The sequence below is a fragment of the Sceloporus undulatus genome, chromosome 2, assembly GCF_019175285.1.
Source record: "Sceloporus undulatus isolate JIND9_A2432 ecotype Alabama chromosome 2, SceUnd_v1.1, whole genome shotgun sequence".
Classification (NCBI taxonomy): Eukaryota; Metazoa; Chordata; class Lepidosauria; order Squamata; family Phrynosomatidae; genus Sceloporus; species Sceloporus undulatus.
The window spans coordinates 53,706,348-53,718,431 of NC_056523.1; the positions used below are offsets into that span (position 1 = coordinate 53,706,348).

The 12,084-nt window shown below is 41.3% G+C and overlaps 1 pseudogene; it reads left to right on the plus strand.

Moving 5' to 3' along the window:
* Window positions 1-5,590: 5,590 nt before the first annotated feature.
* LOC121924510 lies at window positions 5,591-5,755 on the plus strand (annotated as a pseudogene).
* The last annotated feature ends 6,329 nt before the right edge of the window (window positions 5,756-12,084 follow it).

Genomic DNA, 12,084 nt, shown 5'->3' on the forward strand with positions numbered 1-12,084 from the left:
GCCTGCCTCCCGACTGAAGGGCTCTCCGCCTCCAGGGGGCGCCCTCATCTGCGCCAGACACAGACAGCAGCAGCAGCAAAGGGAGCAGGAGGAGGAGGAAGAGGAGGAGGAGGCACGGTGCAGTTAAAAGGGCGACGCCACCTGGGAAGCCTCCCGAAAGACACTCAGCCGAGGGGGAGCTTGGCCTGACCAGGGCTGCATCCACACTGGGGAAATAACCTGCTTTGGCACCGCTTTAACTTGTTGCCTGGCTCAAGGCTGTGGAATTCTGGGAGTCGGAGTTTGTTATGGGGCCTAGAGCGGATATGTCCTACAATTGCAAAATGTCCTCCACTTTGAGCAGGGCTAAGCAGCATGAATTTATATTTCTATATGAGGTTTTTTTAAGCATGCATTTACTTTAAATGCGTGCTTTAAAAAAAACTGATATACAACTGTACATTTGACTGTAAATGCCTGCTTCTTGGCCATGCTCAAAGTGGAGGACGTTTTGGAATTCCTCTTATCGACAGGAGGTGGAAATGGAGGACCTGTCCTGGAAACGGAGGAGGACCAAGGAGGACAAAGCATCACAAAAATCGAGCTCGCTTTAGAAAAAATGGAGGACATGGCTAAAGGAAAGCTTAAAAAACACTAACACGAATGTAAAGGCTGCTTATTCATCATGCTCCAAATGGAGGGGGAAATGTTTTGGAAAAAGAGGAGGACATTTGATCATCCAGAGCCCAGGGTAACCAGATGGCCTGAGCGTAAAGGAGGACAAGGGACCACAAAATGGAGGACATTCTGCTTTAATTGATTTCAAAAATTAAACATGCCGATTACAAATTAAACAAGTGAATGGTAAAGTCTGCACTGCTTCTTCCTACCTTCAGAGATTTGTTTCTTATGAACTCTCACTAGCTTTCATTTTCTTCATTTCTATTTATTCCTTTTTTGCCCTTTGCCCGTAATTCAAAATTTTCTTTCTATCCTGCCATGCTTCTACAGAAATAAATCATACCATATATAACATTTCATAAACATCTCATGAGCAGTCAAAGTAATTTTTACCTTATTATCTTCCTATATTCATGGCATTACATCAGTTTTACATTTAATGTTCCGATACCTCTCTGACATCTAATTGATGTTATATTATTCCCCATTACCTTTACAACCAAAACAGTCCAACTTAATCAAACTAACCCAGGGGGACCAGAAACAGAACCACAAAGGAGGGCAAGGCACCAGTAAATGGAGGACATTTGAGAAAAATGGAGGGCATGACCACAATGAAAGCTAAAAATACTCATATAAATATAAATGCATGCTTCTTAGTTTTGTTCCAAATGGACTACATTTTAAAATTCCTCCTGGGCAGAAGGTTGAAATGCCCTGGAAAAGTCAGGGTGACTAGACCTCAGAACCACAAAGGAGGACAAGGCACTATAAAATGTAGGGCTTTATGCAATAAAACCTGAAAACGCTTAATATAAGTGCAAATGCATGCTTCTTAGTCATGCTCAGAATGGAGGCCACTTTGGAATTTCTCATGAAAAGAAGGATGAAATGTAGGCCATGTCCTGGAAACGGATGATGTTTGGTCACCCTGGGGCAGCCGCAAAAGAGATGGGGGCAACGCTTGGGAATGACGACCACGCGTGCCCTTGGCAGCATACTATGCAACATAGTATAATTATAGTGATGTAGATTGTATTCATTCGTTATTAGCTGCATTCTGTCACCCTACTTGCTCAACTCGTACACAGAAAATATGAAGAGCAGGTTTAGATTACTAAAATGGAGGAGTGAGGATAGGAGGGAGGAACATCAACACTCTAAGATGTAGACCACAGATCTACATAAATTCAACCTACACAATGAGGAAATTGAAATAGTTGAAGATTTCCCATACCTAGAATCAAATATTGAGCAGAATGGGAGAAATAATAAGACTAGTCATGGGAAGGGGAAGCTATGAAAGAACTAGACAAGATCCTAAAGAGTAAAGATATTGCTTGGGAAGCGTGATGGATGTCAAGCGCCCCCACGCACCCCCAGGCTGACCAGATGTCCTAACCACAAAGGAGGACAAAGCAATACAAAATGTAGGGCATTCAAGAAAAAATGAGGACATGACCAAATAAAAGCTAAAAACACTCATATAAATATAAATTCATGCTTCTTAGTCATGTTCAAAATGGAGGGCATTTTGGAATTCCTCCTGGACAGAAGGTTGCAATGTTGGACATGTCCTGGAAAAGGAGGACATCTGGTCACCCTGCACCCTGCTTTGTAAAACATGGCAGAGGATCTGAAGGAAGCCTCCTCATAAATAGGCTCCAGATCCCCACAAGAAATCATGCAACGCATGTTTGGGACCACAAGGGGAAAGGTTTGTTTCCTTAGCAAGTCCAGGTAAAAAAAGGAATGAAAGTGGGGTTTTTTAACTACAATAGAGAGAGAGTGAGAGAAGATCTGATTTGAGACGTCTCTTTTCTGTTTTGTGTACCTCATTAAGCACCATTCACAGTGATGTTGTTGTTGTGCTGCTTTTAAGTCCTTTCCAACTTATGACAGCCCTATTACAGGGCTTTTACTCATACTCTCTCATTCAGAGTACTTTTGCTTATTGTTGGGTGCCTTCAAGTCATTTCTGACCTATGGCAACCCTAAGGCAGTGAACCTTTGTCATTGCCATCTTCTGAGGCTGAGAGAGTGTAACTTGACCAAGGTCACCCAGTGGATTTCCACGGCCAAGCCAGGACTTGAACCCTGGTCACCCAATGTCCTAGTTCAATACTAAAACCATTACTGGTACTCCAGACAAATAAACAGTATTCACATGAGCACTGTGGACGATGCATTTTTGCAGGAGGAGTTACTATTATTTAATTTAATATTTCTAGGACTGATTAGTCATACTCTTAGGTACATACAATAAAAACACAAAATCCCAAAGCCTTATCACTGAAATCAAAAGCAGCATAAGAACCAACCAATTAAAAAACAGTAGTCATGAACCTGCCATACAGCATAAACCACTGCCTGTTTTCTCAAAAGCAAATCCCACCGTGCTCAATGCCCTGTAAGATAAATGTGCATAAGATTGCAGCCTGACTCTGTATCTCAGAATGGTTTTTGTTAGTCTACTCAAAACACAAATGTTCTAAATGTTTGCTGCCAGCGCAACCACCACATCAATATTCCCCCCAAGAGCAGATAAACAAGATCTTCCATTAAACTGTTAGATCCTTCCACCCCACCCCACTCACCCACCCAAAAAAGCAGACCGAAGCTTCAAAATATGATTCACCTGAAGCTTCTTCCTTTTGTAAATCACTTGCTACAGTGCAGCCCATCTCCCATTGATTTTTTTACAGAGCACGGCTAGGCTGAGATCCAAAGCACATTTCCTGGGAAGCCAGTTCTGTCGAAATGGGATTTTCTTCCCATTTAGAACCACAGCATAAAAGAGTAAAGGCCCAGGAGAAGCAATTCATCTTTCAAGTTTTGATAGTTCAAAAGGACTAAGGGTGGTTTTTGAACAGTCGCATTTTTCCACCAATGTACAGTGTGTGTATATACGTAGGTTTCTTTTCCTTCTTCTTCTTCTATGCATGCTTACAGCACCAACAACAGGTAGGAGAAGGAAGCTTCTCGTTGGCACTATAATAGAAAGAGATGTTAAAAATAGATACCTTATAGCATTGCTTTCGAACTTATCTGATGTGCAGGTCGACCAGTCAATTTTCTCCCCATACACCAGGAGCCAGTTTCATATTTCTGTCCATCAGCTACAATCTCTCTTTCCTAGAAATCCACCAGGATCTGGCAGCCAGTGGCTCATGGATCAGGACCAGTCCAGGGACCACCACTGCCTTATAACACATCCTATTTTAGTGTCTATATGTGAAGGGGAGCACCACCTATAAAAAAGAGAATACAAATATAAATCTGTTAACAAAGTAAGGGTGTCCCTATGCATTGCTTCTTTAACAGAAAATTTGGTACCAGAGGCAGAAATAGCATGGAAAGAATACAGATAGATTCCTACACATAAACAAAGAAGAGCACTTAAATAGGTTTCAGCAGGCATCTTATTCAAAACTAACAATATGAATGTATGAAATGAAACAACCAGGTCAGGTAAGTAATCAAAAATATTTTGAACTGTCTAAAAACCCAGTTGAAGACTTCTTCCAAACTCTGTCTAGAAATTACTTGTTTGTTTCATCGCCCTCCTCTTTTCTTATTTTGGAGGCCAAACTTACATATTTATGCTGCTGCTGCTTCTGCTGCTGCTGCTGCTTCTTTTTTAGCAGGCTGGAGGTAGCTTATGAAGCAGGCTTACCTGCTCTCCCCTTTGCTTTGCTGTTCACACATTCTTAGAACATGATTCTGCAGGCAGCTGCTATTTACCTTGGCTGTTGTATGCAGGCACACCTGGCTAATCCAACTCTTTCCCAGCTCAAACTTTGTTTCTTGCATTCTTTATTGCAGGCATATTGCTGCACTTCAATTTTAAAATTCTTTGTTTCTCCAGCCTTCCTTCACCATCCTTCCAATGCTGATCCTGCTAAAACACATCCAGCTAGACAGAGGATGAGAAGTAAAGGTGGCTGGGCAAGTATAAAAAGGAGATTTACTGTGATAGGCTTTGTTAGCTAAGAGAGAGCTGAAAATTAAATCTGCCCAACAGTGGAAAACTGAACATGCAAAGCCACCCCATGAAGCACAAAATAAATACAAAATCATAACATTTTACTTTTTCAAAAACACAGTGTCAAAACATAGCAACAACTATTAATCTGTGATAAAGTCAGAGTACTTCTCTAGAAATGTACCTAGATGATAAAAGGGAATGAATGCTCTATACTTGCACTGGGATTCGATATCTTTGTGGCGAGTGATTCTCACCCATTGTGAAACATTTACAAGCATTTTTTCTCACAGGACAATGAGTTTGACTCTCATGCTGTGAATCACCACATTTGTGACCAACATTTCTGATGGCCACTGTGAATGTCTGTATGCTCACTAGAATCATAGAGCTGGAAGAGACCACAAGGGCCATCCAGTCCAACCCCCCTGCCATGCAGGAACTCAAAATCAAAGCATCCCTGACAGATGGCCATCCAGCCTCTGTTTAAAAACCTCCAAAGAAGGAGACTCCACCACACTCCAAGGGAGTGTGTTCTTCTGTCAAATGGCTCTCACTGTCAGGACGTTCCTCCTAATGTTTAGGTGGAATATCTTTTCCTGTAGTTTGCATCCATTGCTCCATGTCCTATTCTCTGCAGCAGCAGAAAACAGGTTTGCTCCATCCTCCATATGACACCCTTTCAAATACCCAAACAGGGCTATCATATCACCTCTTAACCATCTCTTCTTCAGGCTAAACATATCCAGCTCCCTAAGTCTTTCCTCATAGGGCATGGTTTCCAGACCCTTCACCATTTATGTCACCCTCCTTTTTGAATTGTGGTGCCCAGAACTGGACACAGTATTCCAGGTGAGGCTTGACCAAAGCATAATAGAGTGGCACTATTACTTTCCTTGATCACTACTATTAGTTCAAATGGCTATACAATCATTATGTGCTTTCATTGCTTCTCGGCCTTTTGGCTAAGATCAAGTGTAGTATGAGGTTGTGGTAAATTCATTTATCCAGTAAGTGGTTCAGAGCATTTTGGTTAGAGAAAAAGATCACATGCCACAGGGAAACTGTTTTTGGCAGCTGGCGTGTCTGCATAAAACTGTGGTAAGTTTATTGTGTACATTGCCCCTAACGGCTGTTTCTCAGGTTACAACGATATATCCTAGTTTTAATATTATGAGAGGGGTGGAGATAAACAAATCTCTTTATTCACTTTCTCCATAGTATTGATAACTGGGTAAGCACCTTGCCATCCACCCACACTACCCTTGTTTTTATTCACAATTTTCTCATGAAGAAGGAATAATGTTTCCCAACATCACATGGAAAGGCTAAGATTGTACCAAATGACTAGGAATGCCAGGAACTCAATCAGCCTCAGTCACTCAAGGGAAGATGAATAATCAGGCTGTTTAATTCTGAACCTGATGCCAACAAATATTGATGCCAATAAAATCAGCATGTGTTGAACTTGCAGTTACTTGCAGAAGTTCACATTACACCCCAGTTTCTTCACTGGGTGAAAACTATTGATGAGGTTGTAAATCTGTCCCAGGAAATTGGCTTTTGGGGAGAGAGGAATCTGCTGCAAGTGCTGGGCTGTACCTATTTGAGGTATAATTTTTCAGGCCTCATTAGAGAACAGAAAACAAAGGCCAGTGGCTCAGACCACCATAAAGCCATTTTCCCCCTGAAGCCCTTAACTCAGCCACTTTCAGTTCAACCCCATTTCCCCTTCTACTGCCTCCTAGCAGCACCTTGTGCCACCACAGGGATATATTTGACAGTCTCTGTGTTAGTTCTAAAGAATGTGGATGGTGCCTCAGCCAGAAGAGAACAACCAAAGTGCTATGCCAAGCTCTAGTAGTGTCCTCTCAGTATATCACCAGGGAAAAGAGAGAATGCAATAAGCAATAGCTCTAGGAACCTAGGACAAACTGACCTGTGCAGGAAGCCCAGTGTATGGTTTCTGGGTGCTCTGTCAGAAGCACCCCAATTCTCCCTCTTCAACTACTGCTATGGTCATTTGGCTCTTCTCCTCACCATTACCAGCTTGCCAGACAGTGGCAAGAAGAAGTCCCTCTTTAGAACATATAGAGCTCATCCTGACTGGCCAAAAGCCCTAGTAAATGTCAGACTACTCTACAATTGGAGTGCACAACTCAGTAGAACTTGTCCCCACCCTCACATCCACATCAAGCCAAACACATGAGAAGGACAGTTGTTGTTTTCATTGATGTGTGGTGTGGGCAGGATTCCCTACCTCCCCAGATGTTTGCTGAAGGAAGGTAAGAAAGGACACATCCGCATCCCTGATGCCACCAGTGGAGACCATCCAGGAGTACAGAAGGACATAAGACAAGGAAGCTAGATGGGGAATTTATCCCAACTGTCTCAAACCCTCTGAGCCTAACCTGCTTCATAGGTTTGTTGTGAGGCAATGTGCAAGATGTGCAAGAAAACTGTATATACCATCTTAACACCACCTGAAAGAAGGGCAGAAAATAAATTTAATGCATAAATAAATGAGGGCTGGTCATAAGTCAAAATTATGAATGTGGCGTCTTTGGTAACCCAATTTGTTCTAGAGTCCTTTTAAAGGGCAGACAGAATACAGTTGTAAACCTCTTTAGTGACTGAGGCAGATTATGCATTGATTACTTAATTAATTTCCCACCTTTCTCCTTGTGCAGGACCCAGGCAGCTTAGTTTTGTTGATTTAAAGTTACAGTGGAAGCTATTTGGGGCCCATCATGCCCAAGGCAGGTCTATTGAGGGTCAGTGGGAGAGGAGGAATACTTTCTCCTGCCCATTTCCATGCCTTTCCTGCTGGTGGAAATGGGGTTTTTATGGTTCAGAGTTGTCAGTTCAGTTTGCTTCACCAGCAGCACATTCACTTAACTCAGAGATAAAATTATAAGAAAGAAAAAATCATAAAAGCCATAAAAAAGATTAATTGACAGTTTCAGTTGATTATTTGTCTTTTAGAAGTGCACTCAGTGCCAGGCACTTTTATCATCTCCATTCTTTTTCTCTCCGCTCCTTTCTCACACCTCTCTTATCAGTTCAGAAGTAATGTTGCTTCTGTTGGTAAGAATACAGCCCTTCTCTCAATTGGTCAACTCTCTGGCTCTCCTTCCTGGCCTCCCCACTACTCTTTTATCTCTTGGGAGAAATTAATTTGTTTCTATCTCTGGGGTTTCTTATTGTTCTTTTTAGTCCGCACACTAGTGTTACCAGGTTTATCACCCCTTCAATGGGGGCCTCTCCAGTGCAGCCACACAATCAGCAGAAACAAGATTTTATATAATTCTGTTGAAGCAACAAACATTGTTTTCAAAAGGTTAAGGGAAAGTTAAGAATGCCAAAGGGGATAACTACACACTACACATAAATGCAAGTAACAGAGTTTTGACATCTGAGGGGGAGGGAAGGAAGGGAAAAGGGAGGCAAGCAGGCAGGCAGGGAAGCAAGCAGGCTAGCTAGCTAGATAAATAGATAGCTTGGGGAAGCATGAAAATTTGGAGTAGTGGAGTAATAGTGGTAGGGAAGAAAAGGAAAGGAAGGAAGGAAATAACTTTGCTTGGCAGAGCATGAAAATTTGGCAAAGTGAAGTAATAGTACAAAGCGAGGGAGGGAGAGAAGGAAGGAAAGAAAGAAGCAAGCTTAGGGGAGCATGAAAAAGTTGGAGTAGTGGAGTAATAGTGAGAAGGAAAGGAATGAGTCCTTAACTCTTTGCTTGCTAAGACAGTTCTGCTCCTCATTACCCCTCAAAACTGCTTTCCCTCTTGTGATTTCCAAAAACATGGGCTCACAAGAATCAATAGCATGTACGGCCACAAGATTAAATACCATTACTTGGAGAAAAGTCCATCAAAGTGGAATTTACTTCTGAGTAAATATGCCTAGGACTGTGCCATAAGCAACACCTAGAGATCAATCTATTATTATCATATCATCATCATCATCATCATCATCATCATCATCATCATCCCACCTTTCTCCCAATAATGGGACTCAAGGCTTGTTGTTATTGTTAACTGCCGTACAGTTGACCCCAACTCATGGCGACCTTGTGGATGAGACATCTCCAAGACCCCCTGTCCTCTAGCATTACTGTATTTTCTAATGAGTCATGCCTTCTCATGACAAGGCCAAAATATGACAGCCTCAGCTTTGTTATCTTGGTATCCAGGAGAATTCAGACCCGATCTGTTCAAACAAACACATTTGTTTGTCTTTTTTGGCTATCCACAGTATCCTAAGCACTCTTCTCCAGCATCCCATCTCAAATTAATTGATTTTCTCCTTAATTGCTTTCTTCACTGTCTAGCTGTCACATCTGTACATGATGAAGGGGAATACAATGGCTTCAATGATTGTAACTTTCGTCCTCAGATGTATATCTTTACTCTTTAAGATCTCTTCTCATTCTTTCATTGGCCCGGTACATACCTTCTCTTCTGGTCCAGGCTGGCAGCGGCCTTTTTTCTGCTGAAGGGAAGCCGCAGCCACCATACTGCTAGTAGTATGGTGTCATCCACATTTTGTAGACTGTTGATGTTTCGTCCTCCTATCTTCACTCCTTTATCTTCTAAGTCTAAACCTGCTCTTTGTATGATAATTTCTGCATACAGGTTGAACAAGTAGGGTGATGAATGAATACAGTTTACATCACTATAATTAAACAATGTTGCTTAAGCACTTATCTTGCCATAGGCATATCAGTGCTGGTGAGCAAAGAAAAGGCAGTAGGACTTTGCTGAAGGGCCCAACTGCATCTGGACAAGTGCTTATCTGCCACTAGGGAGCAACAGAGGTAGAAACAACTAGTTAGGGTTTTCAGGACTTTTCTTTTAAGTGCCCTTTTGAACCCTTATCTCACAAACTGATCTTCTCAGGATTGACTTCACATCCATTTAGATAACTTCTTTCCAGACCACCTTCGCTTTTTCTTATTCACGTAGGCAGAGGCAGCAATGTCATCTTCTGTCTCCAAATATGGTGTTCACATGAATAAAATATCCCCTTCTCTGAAGACAATCTTCAGTTAATGTTTCCAATCACAAGCTTCTATAGTTGCTAACAAATAGCTATGTGGATGGTATCTGATGTTTGTTGAAATGTTCAGCCTCCCTGAAATGAAATCCTTTTTAATCTGGGTCTACTAAATGCACAAGTATACATCAAGAACTTTAGGGATGGAACATCCTTGGTAACTCCCTATTTCTATTTTGTGTTCACTTATTTCGACAGCCATATGCCAAAAAGACAGGGCTGTGGACAGACTCTGGACAGTAAACTAGAATAAAGTGGCATCCAAATGTCATTGCAATATGCATGTATGTGAGTCTACTCCAAAAATTACAGTATCTGGAACTCCATTAACCAATAAAACAAAAGATTTCAGACATATTTTTTTCCAAATATAATGAAGTCTTGTTCAAATGCACTTTCAGAGGCAGCTTATTTTATTTATTTTTGGGATAAAAGGTTGTCAGTGGATTTTCTATGTCCCATTTTGCTTCAGGATATTGAGAGAGAGAGAAAGAGAGAGAGAGAGAGAGAGAGAGAAGATACTGACCTTGAGAATGTGCAGAGTGGTTTCCTTTATCTCACTACAGCCAGAAGTTTAAAACATCTGAGATTACAAGAGAAAGACATTCATCAGGAAGTTATTCCTAAAGCATTTTCTGATGGAAGGTTCTTCATGGTAGCAATTAGAAGACATTGTGCAACTATTCCATCTTTTTTTTCTTAACAGGATTTTGACGGGTAAAGAGAGAGAAGAGAGAGAAAGAGAGAAGAGAGAGAGAGAGAGAGAGAGATGGGGAAAATATGGTAAAAACAAGTGGGGAAAGGGGTTACAAATAGAGGGTGTCTGAAGCCCAGATAAAATTCAGGGCATGAGGTAGGACAATGGTGTGATAAAAAATCTAGGCCAGGATCCTATTGTAGTACAATGTTCATGCAACTCCTAATTGCACAAGAGATACTACATTCTATTTGCAGACCCCAAGAGGCATCCCAGACCTTCTTCTGTAAGTATGTCCATGCTGTTACAAGAAGTACAACTACAAGCAGCCACAAGATGTAGTATATTTAATTATATATATTTAAGAAATGTACACCTGTGGGTTGTACCACTAATTTCTGTTATGAGTGTGAACAGATCATAGTTTACATATATACACACTAGCAGGAATCCCACTAGTTGGGATCCATGATGACTCTTTATCAGTTCTGGGCCCATATACACTTGATCCCATCCATTAATGATCCTGGTCATGTCTACTTTCATTTGAGAAAACCCATATATTTAAAAATATTTTGTCTTGTTGTTTTTTTTAAGAGAAATGCTTTCTAGTGATTGCAGTCATGCATATATATCCATGCAGACCATGGACTCCAGTTTGGTTTGGAGGCATGATATGGTTATTTGCAACTGGGCTATACAGACAATGTGGTGAAGTAATTTAAATGTATGATTCTGGAGGCCAAGGTTGAATCCAGGCTTGGCCATGGAAACACTTTCTCAACCCCAGAGGACTGCAACAGAAAATCGCCTCTGAAGCAGCTTCCCAAGAAAATTCCATGATGATTTTGCTTTAGGGTTGCCATAAGTCAGAAGTGACTTGAAGGCACAGAATAACAATAACAATACATGTCTCAACCAGCCTTGAGTTAGCTGGCAGTAAGGTTACAAAGTTGTCAAATTAGCTTTTTTCCATGTTGGCCCACCACTGATTTGCTAATTGATAGGAAAGATTCCTAAAGGAGGGGGAAATATACACAGTAATTCCTGATAACCAGCATGCATCTGAGGAAATAGATTCAAGTCTACGAGAGCTCATGCTGCCAGCATCGTTCTTTCAGTTAGTCTCAAAGATGCTGGAAGATCCCTTTGCATACTGATTTTTCAGATTAACACAGACATGTCTTTGAATTCTACCTGATAACCTACAGGCACTAGCACTGGCAACACCCAGTTTTGAGAAGGAAGAACTCAGTATATGTACAGGTAGTTTTAAAACAACTGTCCTATAGTTCCTTAAAACCTAATTCATTTTATTATCACTCCTTCCTAATAATCAATCCTGCACATTATAAATTTCAAGTGTCCCTTATTCCTCTTTCAAAAACCTGGGCAGCCCTATCTCAGTCCTGTGTTACACTGATAGATAGTGATCTTTGTCACCTTCATATCAACCAGGAGTGGTGAACATATTTATTATTATCTATTTATGGTATTTATACCCCGCCCTTCAGCCCTAAAGGCTATCAGAGCGGCTATGGCCCTGCAGATGTGACTGAACCAACTTCCAAGAATCCTAACTGGTATATCCACTGATCAGGAGTGAGGGGAGTTGTAGTTTGGCAGCACCTGGAGGGCTAAAGATGCCCTAACCCCAGTATGAACAACCAAATGGGCCTGTGTTCAA